At 40.3% G+C, this 18,619-nt stretch overlaps 1 non-coding gene across 1 annotated transcript; it reads right to left on the reverse strand.

Moving 5' to 3' along the window:
- Positions 1-16,059: 16,059 nt before the first annotated feature.
- LOC118830375 lies at positions 16,060-16,168 on the reverse strand. Its single transcript, XR_005009022.1, has one exon. It is a non-coding gene; the product is annotated as a U6 spliceosomal RNA (small nuclear RNA).
- Positions 16,169-18,619: the final 2,451 nt, after the last annotated feature.

Genomic DNA, 18,619 nt, shown 5'->3' on the forward strand with positions numbered 1-18,619 from the left:
CAGTTTCATGAAGGTATGCTTGCACAGGTTCTGGATAAGGGATGATGCTCTCATGCTTTCCTAGTCACCAATAGAGGAGAATGTGTGCTTGCTCCCATGCTTGATGCTTGACGTTTTCAGTGATGTTGTCAGATGCCTTCGATGAAGGTAAAAGCATCAAGGTCGGCTACCTTACTGGTGGTAAATTTTATTTAACTTGAAAAGGCTACAAGCCAAGACTAAAGCAGAGGAAGAGTCGGGTGCATGGATTTTTGTCCACAGATGATTTTGCACTCAGTGCAGCCTCTGAGGCTGAAATGCAGCAAAGTGTGGATCCATTCTCTGTTACTTGTGCTAATTTTAGCCTGATAATTAACACCAAGAAAATAGGAGTTCTCCACCAGCCAGCCCTGCACCATCCAAATGTGGAACCATCAGTTATAGCAAATGGAAAAATGTTGAATACTATGGATAAGTTCACTTACCTTAGCACTATACTTTCCAGGGATGTACATATAGATGACGAGGTGATTCATGCATTGCAAGAGCTAGCTCAGTGTTTGGGAGTCTCTGAAGAAAAGTGTGGAAGAGAAGAGGTGTTAGACAGACAACCAACCTGAAGGTCTTCAGAGCTATGATGCTGACCTCATTGTTGTATGCCTGTGAAACCTGGACAGTCTACCAGGGCCACGTCAGGAAACTGAATCACTTCCATTTGAATTGTCTTAGGAAGATTCCAAAGATCACCTGGCAGGATAAGGTACCAGACACTGAGGTCATTTCTTGAGCTGAACTACCAAGCATTCAAACAACACTGCAGAGAGTGCAACTCCTATGGGCTGGCCACATTGTTCAAATGCCAAGTATAGGTTTGCCTAAAAGACTATCTTACAGAGAACTCATACAAGGAAGCATTCACACAGAGGTCTGAAGAAACAACGCAAGGACATTCTCAAGGTGTCTCTGAAGAATCTTAGAAGCAACTGGGAAACACCAGCATAGGACTGGCCAGCATGGTGTGTCTGCATCAAAGAAGATATTGGGCTCTATGAGCAAATTAAAGTTGCAGTAGCTCAAAAGAAAAGTGAAATGCCCAAATTTAGAGATATCTCCACTAAAAATGTTATACGGACTATTTGTGCCCAACCTACGGCAGAGTCTTCTGAACTTGCGTTGGTCTGATCGGCCACAGTTAGACACACTGTGCCTTGATCCCAGCATAGTGATGTCATTCTCATCCCCTGAGCATGAAGGACAAGAATGACCCCCACACCAGTTTTATAGATTAAGAAACTGAGGCTCACAGAGGTTCGATGACTTCCCCGAGATGGTTTAAATAATAAGGCCTAGATGCTAATTCTGTGTGTCACTTGTTAGCTCTATAATCTTGGGCAAGCCATATAAACGTTTGTGAGCCTCAGTAGTCCTATCTACAGAATGGGAACAGTAGCATTTCTTTGCCTGTCTCGTAGCATCATGGTAAGCAAAGTACCTTAGAAGCTGCACAATACTATATAAATGTGAACTGCGCTACAGCGCTCCCAACCTGCTCCCCTTCTTCCATGATCAATGGCATACATTTCCAATGAATTTCTAGATAAAACTGGTCAAGGATGAGTGAATAATCTGTGATTATGCTGCTCTGCCCACAGGAGGAACACGTCCATGGCCTTCTCACCTTAGCACTAACTTCTAAGCAGCTTAGATTGTACTCTCTGAACTGATGGGACCTTAAAGATCTACCAAGGCACCAAATAGGCACCAGTCTGGCACAAAATTCATGTCTGTGACGGCAACGAGTTGAGGCAAGGGGCTAAGTTCATTGATTACACAACACGACTAGTTTTCACCCACACCTGACAAGTAGAGAATTGTAGAGAATTGTAAATCATTAGAGACAGAAAGGACATTGTGGATCTATCTGCTAGTCCAATCTCCTCAGATTGAGAATTAGCAGACAGGCCCAGAAAGTGTGAGTAACTTATACAAAGGCTCACGGCCAGTACTAGAACTCAGTTTTCCTAATTTTTCATTCAGTATTCTTTTCATCATTCCATGAAGTCTCTTATTTGTGCTTACTTTTTTTCCTGGTACTTGGTAGGTAGTTAATAGATTCTCAGGGTTTTAAATATTTTATTTCCCCCAATTACATGTTAAAACAACTTTTTACATTTTTTTAAAGTTTTGATTTCCAAATTCTCTCTTCCTCCTTCCCTTTCCCCTCCCTGATATGGTAAGTAATTTGATATAGGTTATACATGTGCAATCATGTAAAACATTTACATATTAGTCACTTTGTACAAGACAAGAAAGAGAGAGATAGAAAGAGACAGACAGGAGAGAGAGTGAGAGAGAGAGAGAGAGAGAGAGAGAGAGAGAGAGTGCTTCAGTCTATATTCAGATAATATTATTTATTTCTCTGGAGGCAGATAGCATGTTTCATCACTGTGTTTATGTATAACGTAAACTCTTAAGTAATTTGAGAGTATATGGGACCAGCTTTGGAAATACATATTTAATGATGGTTATACTGCAAAAGGCTACTTGGAACTATTTATTAAAGAGTGGAATTACCATTTGAGCCAGAGACAGATAGAAATGTATTCAAGATTTGCAAAGTTCTTTTGATATTTAAGGTGGAAGCTACAGGTATCATTCTCTCTACTTTACAAATGAGGAAACTGAGGCTTCAGAATGAAGTGACTTCTTCCTTGGTAATCCAGCTCATAAGTTTCAGGGACAGGATTCAAACCTGGGTTTTCCTGAGGTCAGTCCAGTATTCTTTCCATTACATCATGCTGTTTCTAGGAAGGAAAGAGTAGGCTGGCATGGCCAGTCCAAAAGAAGGAATTGGACATGCTAGCGCTAAGGAGCCTCAGATCAAGTCTTTGATAAGTTATAAGAGATTTCCTGATTTTCCTGAGGATTGAGAACAAGTTTGCTAAGAAAGGACTGGTAGTACCTTTAATCTGAACTATCAATTGTATCGGCTGCAGGGATGAACAAATGAATGAACAAACAAACGAATGAATGAATGAATGAATAAGAATGAATGAATGAATAGGCACTTATTAAGGGCTTATTGCGTGTGAAGCTCTGTGATAAATGCTGGGTATACAAATAGAAAAGCAGAAGAAGCCCTTGGTCTCAAAGAAAGCACATTTTAACACGGGAAGACAAGACAATATAAGAGTTTTCAGCGACCAGTCAGATGGAAAAGCCTAGAGGTCCTTAGGGTGTAGCAGCAAGGCAGATGGTAATGCATCTTCTTTTATGTCATTTCCATTAGTAATACCATATTTGTTTCTGATGCTGAACCATATGATGGTACCAAGGAAGTATAGGGTTAATAACTTGTGCCAGTGGGGCAGATAGCATAAACAAGAAAGAATACCTCATGCCTAGGTCCGAGACACTACTAATCCTGTCAGCAGCAGGCTTTAGGCCATCCAGATGCTCAGGAAAGTCAAAACAAAAATCAAAAGCAAGCTGTTGTCAGGATGGATGGGGCAGGGAGGATTGGGGGGAGGAAAATAAGCCTTGACAATTCCCACAGAAGCAGCCATCATGCAGCTGTTATAAATGAGTAATTTATGAGTGTGCGATTTCCTGAATGTCTATGATCAAGCGTGGGATGCCACTACAAAGACAGCATGGACATGCAATGTATATTTTCTATGGTACATTGTGTGTAGTTTAGTGTCCTTAGAGGTGCCCACCCAGCATCTGACATATGTGTCTTTAAATGGGTCCTCTCGATACATTCCTGTAGCTGTTTCAAATCTGACAATACTTTTTTTTCAACATGTTGCTGTTCAGTCACTTCAGTCCTGTCTGACTCCTCATGACCCCATTTGGGGTTTTCTTGGCAAAGACATTGGAGCGGTTTGCCATTTCCTTCTCCAGCTCATTTTACAGATGAGGAAACTGGGGCTAACAGGGTTGAGTGACTTGCCCAGAGTCACACAACTAGTTTCCGAATCTGTATCTGAACCGAGGTCTTCCTAATTCTAGGCCCAGTGCTCTGTCCAGATTTTTGGACAGGGAAACTTCCTAATGTTTGTAGCATCATTTATTTTTCCCCTAGTTGTATATTTCTAAAAAGAGCAAATTCCTTTACTAGTGAGCTTCTGTTTCTGGTTGAGGATAATCACTAGCATTCATGCAGCCTTTTGGTATGGCAAAATACTTTATGCTCAATACCTCATCTGATCCTCCCAAAAAACCTATGAGGCGGGTCCTATGGATATGATATCATCCCCACTTGAAAGATGAAAAAGTTGAAGTTTAGAGTCCCTTGTCCATGAAGACACAGGTAGTAAATGTTAGAGGCAGGATTTGAAGGCAGATCTCTGGCAACTCCAAAGCCAGGGAATACGCTTTCCTTTATACCACATTGCTTCCTGGGAAATTTTCCCTATGGCATCAATTCTACTTAGGGAGATTAGTATGACAATCCAAAGCAAGGGCTCCAAAGACCTGTATTCTAATTGAGACCCTGACATTTATTAGTAGAATGATTTTGAGCAAGTCAACTTAATCTCCTTTTTGACTGATGTGCATCAATACATTATAAAATTTTGATTAGATGAATTGCTATGGTACCTTCTGACTCTAAGACACTAACAGTGGGCAGCCTGATGTAATAGACAAAGTATTGGACTTGGAGTCTTGATATGTGATCACGGGAAAGTCACTTAAACTTTTTTAAAGTCATTTCTCTTCTGCCTGCCTCACTTGGTTGCTTATAAGAATCAAAAGACACATTTTATTTTTACTTTGTAAATACAAAGACAACGGAATATTTTTGAGGGAGGATCTAAATATATTATCTCATTAACATAACCACCAGTAAAGAAATACTTTCCATCAAAGCAAATCTGCAAATGTCCAGATCTTCATGATTTCTATATCTACCAGGACATTCTTCCTTTCATGGCGATGATTAGATAGATATAAAAGAGGAGAGCCTCAAATCACAAAACAGGTAATTCATGTGTGTAATACAAATGGAAGGTCATGATCTATAGCCCCACAGATTCCATGGAAGCAAATGAAAGCAGCAGAAATATAAGGAACTCTCCATTTGACAGGTGTTTGTATAAGTCAGATTGATGAGGCCAGCCAGCACCAAACCAGGCTTAAAACTGGCATGAAACCATGTATGCCTTGAGTGGAATAAAATGAACCCATTCTTGTTGTCTGGCTCAGCTCTTTTGTCTCAGCAATAAACTCTCACAGTCTGAAGCCCAGATCTTGTCTCTTATCAGAGTTCCTCCACATTTAACTTTGCTATGGGTTTGATTCTGATAGAACGAAAGTTCTATGAGAGCAGGAACTCTTTCACTTCTGTCTTATACCCCCAGCACCTGGCACAAGACCTGATCCATAGAAGGCACTGAACAAATGCTAGTTGAATGATTGATTGATTGCTTCCATCTCTGACCCTGCTTCCCAACTCTGGTTCTTTCCAACACAGTTATATGTCCACTTGGTACCACCATTTATAAAAAGAGCAAATTCCTTTACCAATGAGCTTTGGTTGTTGGCTGAAGATAATCACTAGCATTCACACAGCCTTTTGGTGTGGCAAAATACTTTGTGCTCAGCATCTCATCTGACTCTCCCAAAAACCTATGAGGCAGGTGCTATGGGTATTATATCATCCCCACTTGAAAGATGAAAAAGTTAAGGTTTAGAGTATACTAGCACCTAGTACTGGCTTGTTGTACTCTGCTCTCTCCATGGTCATGTCCACGTAACACCATCTTGCTATCTGTCCATGCCTTCCCACTTTCTATGCAAGGCAAGGTATAATCAGTGTCATGAACTCCAGCCCAATATCATTCACACCAGGCATCAGTTCAAGGTCTGTCTGAGAGCTAGTGGTATTGTTAACCAAAAAATAGATAACTAGCTAGATAGATAGATGGATAGATAGATAGATGGATGGATAGATAGATAGATGAATAGATAGAAAGACAGACAGGCAGATAGATAGATAGATAGATAGATAGATAGATAGATAGATAGATAGATAGATGGATGGATAGATGGATGGATAGATAGATGAATAGACAGACAGACAGACAGATAGATAGAGTGTGTCATAATTCCATGAGACATGCATTGCAATTGGATTTATTACAAGACAAATGAACATGCATGTGGAACTCTTATGTGGTGCAAGAAGTTCACAATCCAAACAGAAGCCTGCATATTTATGAAATTGAAACAAAGAGGGGAAGAGTGAACAGCAATCCCCTCCAAAATGGGAGTGACATAGAAGGAGGAAGGAAGCAGTAAGGGTGAGGAAAGGATTAATCTCCTCCTAAAGAGGAGGAGAAAGACAAAAGAAGGGGAGAGGGAATAGGAATAAGTAAGGAGGCAAAGGTCACATTCTTTTCCTTTGGGAAAGATAGGATGGTTTGCTTATCTCCAAGGATCCCAACTGCACAAAAAGTTTCTCAGTCTAGTGCAGACTGGCTGGTGCGGATCTTGACTCAAGCACACAGGGGGTCCAGCTTGGGATGCAAAAAACAAATTATATCAGCCCAGATGGAGCTTTGTCCTTGACAGGTTCAGGACCTCCTACATACTCCAGATCCAGTGTATCTGGAAAATATAGCAACTCAAGAAGACAAGTTTGGGGGGGATCCTTTAACAGTATGGAGCAATATACCTGCATCTACCACACAGCACTTACTGACAGGCCACATGAGCAGGGGTTTTGCCAACTGTGTCTGTTCATGGCTTAGAGCTGTCCATGCTTAGAAATTGTGATCTTTCTTTTCCTTCTCCTTCCTCTCCATCATATCCTAAGAACTGAAACCAGAGCTGAGCAAGATGAAAATGCTTTCACAGAATATCACACAACAGCAGCCTGACTAAAGGATCCCCCAGAATTTAAGTCTTTGCAAGGGATAACTCTTATCCCTCATGGCTTCTCACTGCACCCAGGGCCCTAAAGTAGGTCCTGGGAAACAACTTAAATAGAACTAATGGTCCTAGTTTTAAGGAGTGAGACAATTTAAAGAGAGACAACTGAGATGCTGGGAATAGTTCTAGGCTCCAGAACCAGGTGAAGCTCATGGCACTTTGCTCACAGGTGAGAAGCAACTGAGATAACATGTGGAAAACACTTCATAAACCTTAAAGCACTGTATAAATGTCATGCATTATTACAATAGGCAACCCAAAGGAGAATTACAAGTCACACCCAAGAGTACATACCAATAATACTGATTGTGTTTAATGGCAGGCAGATGTACTAATAAGCTCTAATATTTCAGTGGATCTGTGACCTCACTGATGTGAATGGGCCTGCTAACAAATGCAGATTGCAACCAGTCCTTGCCTTCTCCTCTGCTGGAATTCCTTGTCCATGTCCCCCACTAAATTCTCCATAGAGGATCATGCTGTATGGCTAGACTTTTAACATTATGTAGGTTCCATTGCTATATCTGGGCTGTACAGATGGAGTAATATGGAATGGTGGGGAGAGTATTATACTGCATCTGTAGTAAGAAGACCTGTGTCTAATTTCTAGCTCTGCCAATTACTATATTGCCTAAGGCAACATATTTCACCTCTCTTAGCCTCAATTTCCTCATCTCTGAAATAAGGAGGTTAGAATAGATGACCTTCAAGGTCCCAAAACACTCTAAATCTGTAATACACCAACCTCCTTTTCTGAACATACATTTCCTGTATGACATATTTTATGTGATTTTTATATGCAAGTTAACACTAAGAGTAAACTGACATCTACTTATGCCTACCATTTATTTCTCCAATGCCCTTTTGCCTCTTGAGAGATTATGGTGTTTCATGATTTGTACCATACAGCATTACTGGGAGAAGATTCATTGTTCAAAAGATGGGATTTTGTGTTGGGAAACACATTGATGTAGCACATTCTGGAACTACTTTCTCAAATATGATCTCACACTGACAAGTCAGATCCCCAACACTCAAGTGCTACATCCTCTCAGGGCTCTAGAGTCAGCCCTGAGACATTTAGGGTATCTTTTTAATACTATAGCTCATGAGCCCCAACCACTGTGTTTCCCTCATGATTATCAGTCAACATCTCTCAGAGTTAATTAGATTTAAAGGGATATTTACCAAGGTGATACAGTAAGAATAGTTGATAATAAAAACATTGTCTTAAAAGTCTTTAAGAGACTGTCCCACCAGTGAACACAGAATCCAAGGGAAAGAGGGCTCAGACTTAGAAAGCACATGTGGAAAAAGGAGTTACTCACAGATCCTAGAAGCTCTTATCCCTCAAGATGGTTTCCTTAGGTATGATATTGCTTTTCCACTGGGATTCTTATGGAACCCTGAATCTGCATTTCCTCAATAGGTTCAATCAGTCCTCATCTCCCAAAGCATACACTGCACCAGCATAATGCCAATAAAAAGTGCACACCCTCTGGTTCTTCCAAGGCCTTCACAAGGCCTTCCTCTGGTCAAGGTGAGGGATGAGCTGGAGGTAGCGGGGTTGGGGAGAGTGGAAAAAATTGTGGCTGAGAGCAAGGCCAAGGCATTTGCCTCTCCACACACACTTAGAACATACACACACACATACACACACACACACACACACACACACACACACACACTGCCTTCCTGGAAGTTCCTATAATCTATCATATGAAGTTATCTTCTCAGTTTTATACAAGCACCACAAGATATGACTAAGTCCATCAACAATCCAAACCGATTTCCTATCACACCGTTGAAAAGCCTTGATTGAACAGAGATATACAGGCCTTGTTCATACCTAGTGGTATGAAATGGTAGACAGATAATTTGATCATTTGACTCAGATGACCTCAACCCTTACATCGAGACTGTTAAAATCACTGCAAAATTTACTGAATATAATCTATCCTCCTTTGTTCCTTTTCAATTCTTGGCCCAACTCATTTTCCATCTGTTGCATCTGTTGAGATAGAAATATTCATGGACTAACTCAATTCACTTATTCATCCAGCTTTATGGCATAGTCTGAAAAAAAAAACATTCCTTATGTATTTGGTTTTTCCTCTATGTATTGTTATACTAATTTATTATGTTCTGGGACTTAATTCAAGCAACACATTATTATATGCAGATGGGAACCTGTGAAAGACTTCACCCTTCACAAGGAATCCCCCTTCTTTTTGAATTTTACATGCTTCATGACAGAAGCAAATCCTTTAGCAAAGTATTCATCCCCCTACTTTATGCCTCTCTTGGTATTGACAGAGGGTGCTTGAACAGAATTAGCTCTGTGATTGATTCTATCAAATACCTAGCAGAAGTTGGAGAAGTACAGAAATTCTATAGAGAATTATGGGAAGCTAAGTGGCACAGTTGATAGAATGCCAGACTCATCTTCCTGCATTCAAATCTAGCCTCAGACACTAGCTGTGTGACCCTAGGCAAGTTGCTCAACCCTGTTTGCCTCAGTTTCCTCATCTGTAAAATGAGCTAGAGAAGGAAATGGCAAACTAGCCCAGTATCTTTGCCAAGAAAACCTGAAACGGAGGCACAAAGAGTAGGACATGACCAAAATGACTGAAAAATAATGACATGAAGAACTCGAGAGGATCTTCTAAACAAAATTCACATATATATGTTGATACTTGCTAACTTCAATGCAAAGATTAATAGAGCAAAATTTATTAGAAAAGAGACAAGAATTACTTAGAAATACATTATTAATATGTTCATACAGAAGGAAGTAAAAAATGTTAGCTATGGCAAGCAATGAATAAGATTAAGGAAAGGAAAAGAGAAGGAGAGAAGAGAAGCAAAGGGAGGGTAAGGGAGAAAAGAGGGGATGGCAGGGGAGAGGACAACTAAAAGAAAAAGAAATTAACTGTTATCTTAAAAGAGATATATCATAGTAGAGATCAAATTGGCTTTGAACCCAGGAAAATGTGGATTCACATCCCACTTCTGACACATGGCTGTGTGACCATGCCTAAGTCATTTAACTTCTCAATGCTCATCTAAACAACTCTCTAAGGTTAGTGTTCTTAATCTGGAGTCTATGAAATTGTGGGGGGAAGGGTGTTTCAATACTTTGACAACTGAATTTTAATATAATTGGCTTTTTTGTAATCCTAGGTATTTTATTTTATACATTTAAAAGCATTATTTTGATAAAGGGTCCATAGGTTTCATCAGGCTGCCAAAGGGATTTATGATGCAAAAAAAGGTTATGAGACCCTGCTCTAAGACTAAAATTTGCAGAATGTTGTCAACTCGGATTGGTCGAGGGAAGTTCCTCACTTGCAAGTACCTTATACCAGTGAAATAACAGATCTGTTCTCTTTATCTTAGTTGTTCAGTCATTTCAGTTGTGTCCAACTCTTTGTGACCCTTTTTGGAGTATTCTTGGCAAAGATACTGGAGTGGTTTGCCATCTCCTTCTCCAACTCATTTTACAGATGAGGAAGCTGAGACAAACAGGGTTAAGTGACTTGCCCAGGGTCACATGGGTAGTAAGTGTCTGAGGCCAGATTTGAACTCAAGTCTTCCTTACTCCAGGCCTAGCACTCTATCCACTGCACGACCGGATTACTGATCACTTTGAATCTGAACAATAAACTATGAGAAATGATAAAGATTACAAGAGGCCATTGCAGGCAATTGTAATGGTCCCATTAAGACCTATTCAAGCAAACTGTTACACCTAAAAATTGGAGAATAAATAGCTAAAGGATATGATACTGAAGATAGTTATCACTGTTTTCTGTAGAATTTTACCAGATGTAAGTGAATGCAACACAGAGGAGGCCAAAAGAGCCCAAAACGACTTCAGTCAATAAGTACTTGATCTTTGCCAAGCAGAGACATGGTAACCAAGGGCAATGAAAGTCGATCATATAAACTTGTTTGCAAAATATTTGAGAGGACAATAATAGAAGACAGACAGAATTATTGCATCATACTATAGTGAAGAAATTGGTTCAGCTATTTCTGAAAACAATTTAAAATTACATGAGAAAAATCACTGAACTGTTGTTCAGCAAAGTTGTCATACAGAAAGTGGAAGCAGCTGCAGAAACCAGCCAGCGACCCAGGCTGAGAGGAAGCTGGGCACCTGAAACCGGCGGAGATCCCCAGGCCTCCCAGCATAGGATGGAGTCTGTCGAAGCCACGGGAGGCAGCACCGCAGTGCCTACAGCCATGAGACATCCATTCCTGAGGCTTGCAGCCCAAAGGTTTGAAACTCATCTCCTTGAACTTCCCAGAAACATAATGGTCAGGTAAATAGCTCTCATCCCTCCCTCCCTGACCCAGAGAGAATACCTCAGGAAAAATGCTGGAATAGAGGAGACATAAGTGGGGCTTCAGTAGGCAAACAGTGGGAATTCCTGAGTCCCAGAAGGGTGGAGCCAGCGAGGGTCAACACCACGAACCCAGACATGCCTTTGCATAGCCAGGGGAAGCAGCACACACCAGCACAGACAACAGCTGAGACCACAGGTGCTGGAGAGCAGCCCCAGGGGAAGAGGGGAGTTCCAGCAGCTAGAAGACCCCTCCCCCACACCTCAGGAAACCAAAGGCCACAACACATAAAGCCAGTAACTAGGCTCACAATTCCCAGAACAAGAAACCTGGGACAGAGCTCCCTGAGCCCCAAAAGCAGAAATCCACTGTAAATCAAGAAAAAAGCTAACCAACATGAAGAACATGAAAAAACCAAGGACCATTGATTCTTTTTATGGAGACAAGGAAGATCAAAATACCAATTCAGGAGAGGACAGCATTGAGACTATACCAACATCTGATACCTCAAAAGGGAATGTAAACTGGTCTCAGGCCCAAAAAGCATTCCTGGGAGAACTAAAGGAGGATTTTAAAAACCCAATTAGGAAGGTAAAAGAAAAAATGAAAAAAAAAACCACTGATGAGATCAAATCTTTAAAAAGTAAAACTGGTGAAATGGCTAAGGAGATTCAGAATCTGAATAGAGAAAATGACACCCTGAAAAGTAAAATCACCCAATTGGAAAAGGAGACTCAAAAGGAAAATGAAGACAGCAATTCATTAAAAATTAGAATTGAGCAAGTGGAAGCTTGACTCTATGAGGCATCAAGAAGTAGTCAAATTGTAAAGAATGAAAAAATAGAAGAAAATGTGAACCTGGAAAATAGATTCAGGAGAGACAATTTAATAATTATTGGTCTACAAGAAAGCCAGAACAAAAAAAAAAGATCCTGGACAGTATCTTCCAAGAAGTTATCAAAGATAACTGCCCAGAGGTCTAGAACCAGAGGGTAAAATAGTCATCGAAAGAATCCGTAGATCACCCCCTGAAAGAGATCACAAATTGAAAACCAAGAAAAATTATAACCAAATTTCAGAATTATCAAGTCAAAGAGAAAATAGTGCAAGCAGCCAAAAAGAAACAATCCAAATATCGTGGAACTACAGAAAGGATCATGCAGGATCTTTCATCTTCTACATTAAATGACAGGAGAAATTGGAATATGATATTCTGAAGGGCAAAGGAAGTTGGACTACAACTAAGGATCCACTACCCAGAAAAACTGAGCATAATTTTTCAGGCAAGGAGATGGGCATTCAACAAAATAAGGGAATTCCAGGCCTTCCTGATGAAAAGGCCAGAACTCAATGGAAAATTTGATCTTCAAATACAAAATGAAAGAGAGACATAAAAAGGTAAACAAAGGGGAAACCCCCACACACAAAACTTGTTAATCAGTAAGGGCAAATTGTTTACATCCTTGTATAGGATTATATTGTTTTATATATGTTACATATATGTCAGTCTTGAGAATTAGTACAGTTATTATGACAATTGAAAGGGATACACATAGACTGTGGGTGTCAGTATAAAATAACTATATAAATAACTATATAAAATAATGATAAAAAATGATAACTATATAAAATAATGATAAAAAGTCATTAACAAGAGATGTTAAGGAAGGGTTCTGGGAGAAGAGGTAAAGAGGTAGTAGAAACGGGTAAATTACATCACATGAAGAGGCACAAAAACATATTATAGTAGAGGGAAAGAAGGGAGGGAGAAGAGTAGTGTATGAGCTTTACTTTCATCGGATTTGGTTCAAGAAGAGAATAACATACTCTGATAAGTACAGAAATCAAACTTGTCCTACAGGCAGTAGGAGGGGAAAGGGGAAAGAAAAGGGGCGGGGGTTGGTCAGAAGGGAGGGAAGAAGTAGCAACGGGAAAAGGGTAAGATAAGAGAGGCAAATCAAGAGGGAGGGTAAATTGAGGAAGGCAGTGGTCAAAAGCAAAACTCTTTTGGGGAGTGGAAGGGAGGAGGGAGAAATAAAAGCATAAAGGGGAGGGGAGACAGGATGGAGAAAAAGACACAGCTTGTAATCATAACTGTGAGTGTGAATGGGATGAGTTCATAAAATGGCAGTGAATAGCAGAATGGATTAAAAACCACAATCCTATAATATGGTGTTTACAAGAAACACATTTGAAACACAGGGATACACACAGGGTAAAAGTAAAAGGATGGAGTAGAACATATTGTGCTTCAGCTAAAGTAATAAAAGCAAGAGTAGCCATCTATATTAGGAAGGCAGAATTTATGATTTCAAAGAGAATCTCATATGTGCCTAAAAGTTCTGGAACTGCAGGATATAAGGAATTCTCTAGGCAGAAGGCAGGAGAACTAAAGCATGTATTTACACTCCACAGTAACAAGCCCACAAACCAGCATCCCCATTTTGATATTTTCATCAAAAGCTTCCAGGCCCAATAAGTCCACCTCACAAGGGTAACCAGGAGGCCACTGAGAAGCGAGATGGTATAAGGCAAAATCATATACATGCTTCCCCTCTACGGTAAGAAGATTACCCACTAGCCTCTAGTCAGCTCTGCTACCGGCAGCTCAGCTTCGGCTGTAGGCGTCTCTGGCTCCGACCGGAAAAGGAAGAGAGGATCTTCAAGCTGTCCTCTCCCCTCTTATAGAGTTTTTGACATCATCAAGCGCTGCCTGAACGACCAGGGCTGATTGGTTCTTGACTTGGCCCCTCCCCCTAGCGTAGACCAGGTTAACACATCTCCCCTCAGCCAGCCCCATGACTATACACAGTCACACAGGAAGTTCTCTGATTCCTGGCATGGTCGCTGGGCTTACTGCCCCGGAAGAGCAAGCCCCAGTGTCCAGGGAAGCTCAATGAGGTAAGCTGAGTCATTCAAAGAAAACAAAGGCCATTCTGGTTACACCATCCTAATCTCAGACAAAGCAAAAGCAAAGATAGATCTAATTAAAAGAGGTAAGGAAGGACACTATATCCTGCTAAAAGGCACCATAGACAATGAAGCAATATCATTATTTAACATATATGCACCAAATGGTATAGCATGCAGATTCTCAGAGAAGTTAAGGGAGTTACAGGAAGAAATAGACAGCAAAACCATGCTATGGGGGACCTCAACCTCCCCCTCTCTCAACTTGATAAATCTAACCTCAGAATAAACAAGAAAGAAGTTAAGGAGGTGAATAGAATTTAGAAAAGGCAGATATGACAGACCTCTGGAGAAAACTGAATGGAGATAAAAAGGAATCTATGTGGGTGGAGTCAGGGAACCACCTGGCTTGAATAGGTAACTTCCTCCTCCGTATGACCTCTGATGAATAGAAGACTGGGAAGAAAATTACAGAGGTTTTAAAAACTTTTTTTTTTGTCAAGTGATCACAAAACCTGACTGCAGTTTCAAACACAACCATCTGACTTGGTTTCCAAGACTGTGACCTGGGACTGTTCTCATCAGTTCTTAACCAGATCAATAAAGAAGCCTATTTTTGCTTGAGAGAAAGGAGAAAAAATGAACCTGCCATTACAAGCCCATCTCCTTTGATATTTTAGTGCCTGCTGCCATCAGAGTCATTTCAAGAATCTGACAGGAAGGAGTCTTATTTTTTTTTTAATTTAAAATGTCATTCAGTGACCAGAGAGGTTCCTCTTTATTACACCTATAAATCATTCATGCCCTTTTCATGACAAAGGGAAAGTATACATTTTTCTAATTTTTATTTTATTATGCTAAAAAACCCTTCCTTCCTCACAAAGTAGCAAATGAGAATAATATTTTATGTTAATAGTAATAAAATGTTCCAAATGTACGTGCTATATAGAGTTCCTATAAAATGATTCAGTGCAAACATTTTTTAACCAACAAAGGAAATGAAACACAAAAATCCACATTAAAATAACATTGATGATTTCTGCTTTAACTAGGAACCAGGGAGGGGAGGATTACTGTGGGTGGAATGGGCCTACAGGAAGTAATGTAGTCAGTGGCGCTAATAGCATCAAGGGGCTGACTGAGTGACTTCCTCCAGGATTCATCCAACTTCCCCATTCTTTCTCCCTGCCAATAGTTCCAGTGAGGCATCTTTAGGGTGTTAATTATCCTCTGCAGCTTGATATAAATGCCATCTGGACTAGGCTACCACTACTCCTAGACTACACCCTGTGAAAGAAGCACAGCCTCTGACCCTGCAAGGGCTCCCAGGTCTGCCCAATGGCCTTGGACAGGGATTGGAGCAGCCACAGAGGAGTCTCACCTGTCTCAGAAAACCCCCTCTAACCATGAACACAAAAGCAAGAGATAGATATTGTAGAAAAAGCATTGCATTTGGAGTCAGAAGACTCAGATTCCATCCAAACCCTACCATTTATACCATATGTGTAACCTTGGGCAAGTTAATTAACTTTGGGGGACCACAATTTTCTCATCTATAAAATGAAAATATGGGCTACATAATCTCTAAGGTGCTTTTTAGTTCCAAGTTCGTAGGACTGTACAGTTCCAAGGCACTTTGCACAAAATATTTCATTTGATGCTTACAGCCACCCTGTGAGGTAATTACCGTTCTCCATTTTTACAGTTGGAATGCAACGGGACAGCTGAGGCACCTAGGTGGGGTGGTACAGGGCTGTCAAACTCAGATAGAAACTGATCCCCAAAGGCTCCAGATTGACTTTAAAAGCCACAATTATCTATGTTGTATTATATTTTTATTTATTTTGTTCATGTCTACCAATGACACTTCTTTAAATTTTTTAACATTTTGATCACTTCATGAATTTGTTTGTCATCCCAGCACAGGGCCCGTGTTAATTTTGTGTGTCTCGTTCCAACTTGAGTCCATGTGTGGCCAAAGCCAGCACTCCCAATTACCTTTTAATCTGGTTCACTGTAGCAGAGCTTAACACTTCTGGGTGGTGAAGAGAGAGCCAGATGAGTTAGAAAGGCCTGAGTTCAAATCCTGCCTCTGACACACTGACTTGTCTGGCAGCCCTGGGCAAATCACCGAACATCTTTGAGCCTCTATCTCCTCACCCATAAAATGTGAATGCTAACAGTACCTACCTCAGAGCATTGTTGCAAGGATTAGATAAGATGGCATAGATGAAGCCCTTCACAAACCTTAAAGTGCTATACAGAAGTGAATTATTGTGATTTTTGGAGGGGGGAGTTGAGGCAATCAGGGTGAAGTGACTTGCCCAAGTTCACACAGCAATAGTTATTATCATTATTATTATTATCACTATTATTATTCTGCGCTGTCACCATGTGAGAGGAGAAGAATGAAGAGGGAGGGTGGGTAAGGAGAAAGGAAGGGGAGAGGAGGGGGGAAGGAAGGGGAGGGAACAAGAGGGGAGGGGAGGGAAAATGAAAGAAAAATTATATGTATTCTCGGAAAGAAAATATTTTCAAACCTTATCAATCATTTATACCTTCATGTGATGAATTTATCAGAGTCTTCACTCACAGCAAGCTTTGATAAAGGAATGAGGGAGAAAGCATTGGCACCACTGGTAAGAGATTTGAGTATGGAGGGGAGAGAACAGAAGAAGTACCCCTGAAGATCAAAAAGGGAAAGACAATCAGATGTGCCAAAGACAAATTAAACTTCCTTCACTTTTTTTTCCCCTATCCCATAGATAGGCACCTCTAGTGCTCAGCGAGCTCCAGAGTCCATGAATTATTTTTCCAGCCATTGCAAAGGGCTTCCTGCCAGAATTATAGACCTTGACAATTGTAGACCACTACCCAATTTCCAAAGCCTCAGTGATTCTATTAGGTAGACAGGGGTTGGGGTTTATTATCATCCTCAATTTTACATATAAGGAAATTGAGGTTAATTGAGGTTAAAGTGACTGGACTAAGGTGACAAAGCTGGTTAGTGGTCACAAGGCAGGAGTAGAATTCAGGTCCAGTGATTTATTCTACCAAAACTGGGATGGAGCAGGGAAAACTGCGTTGACAATCTTAAGGGATAAGGAGTTCAGGCTTTCTACTAAAAAGGTTCTAAATGATGCTTCAGTGATGACAGTTGTTATTTTCCTACAGGACTAGAAAGAAACCCTAGCAGAGCGTATGTTCAGTTCATAAAAATTAAAATTTACTAGACACAAGAACACCGAACATTTGATTTTTTAGTGCCCGAGTAGATGTGGCCACAGTAACTGAACAACATAAATAATGAGGAGTACATTAACTGTTTCCAGATCCTCAAGGGTTTTTCTTTATTACCTAGTATGTGTTATATGGAGAGAGGATGGTTAATTTGAAATACGAGTTTCTTTGCAATACTCCCATTCTGAATCTGAGGTGCCTACTGGCTTGAGAGAAGCCCTGTGACACTGGCAGACAATAAGCTTTTAAAGCCACACATATTGTCTATTAGTTAAGGGAAAGTTATACATGCATATAAATGTATACATTTATCGTATGCATTATGTATGTTATGAGGTATACTTGTATACATACAGATATGCATTATTTGTATGTGTATAAATATATTATATATAATGTATATATATATATATATAGACTGTGTACATAATACATTATATACCGATAAATATATTACATATTTTATTTCACTGAGCTCCCGCGCTGGCGGGCGGAGCTCCGTGTCCTTGCTTGACCGCAGAGCAGCTGAGCTCGGCGATCATGCCTGCCCGCCTATGGCCAGTGTTTGGCTCCCACCCACTCCATGGGTCAACATTAACCTTCGAGACAGCTGGAACTTAGGCATCAGCAGCTTGATGTGTTCATTGTCCACCGCCCCCTCAACGATCCAGGAGTATAGTCGTAGAACCTGGAACTAAGTGAAGGGCCAGAAGTGAAGCTCCAACCACTCAGGCACATTGTTGGAGTGGGGGTGGTGAAAAGGGGTTTGGTTTTCAGGACCCCAAAGCTGTGGAATGACGTTTGTCCTCCTGAGGGCAGCTTGTGACCAGGCTCTGCCCAAATAAAGGACTTCAGAACACTTTCCCCTCAGAAAAAAAAAAAAAAATATATATATATATATATATATATATACATATATACGTATATATTGCATAGGGAAATCTTCATATAATAAGGATTCTTTGCATAACATATTATATATTGCATTATAAATATACTTAAATATATTATGTACTATGTATATAATGCACTGTAAGTACCAGTATATGTGCATATTCAGACATGTGTATACAGATACGTGTCTATATATGTAGTAGTTATAAAATATACACTATATCCATATATATCTGCGTATATAGATATACACATAAGTGTATGTGTGTGTGTGTGTGTGTGTGTGTGTGTGTGTATAATAATGTTG

The sequence above is a fragment of the Trichosurus vulpecula genome, chromosome 8 (genome assembly GCF_011100635.1).
Source record: "Trichosurus vulpecula isolate mTriVul1 chromosome 8, mTriVul1.pri, whole genome shotgun sequence".
NCBI lineage: Eukaryota > Metazoa > Chordata > Mammalia > Diprotodontia > Phalangeridae > Trichosurus > Trichosurus vulpecula.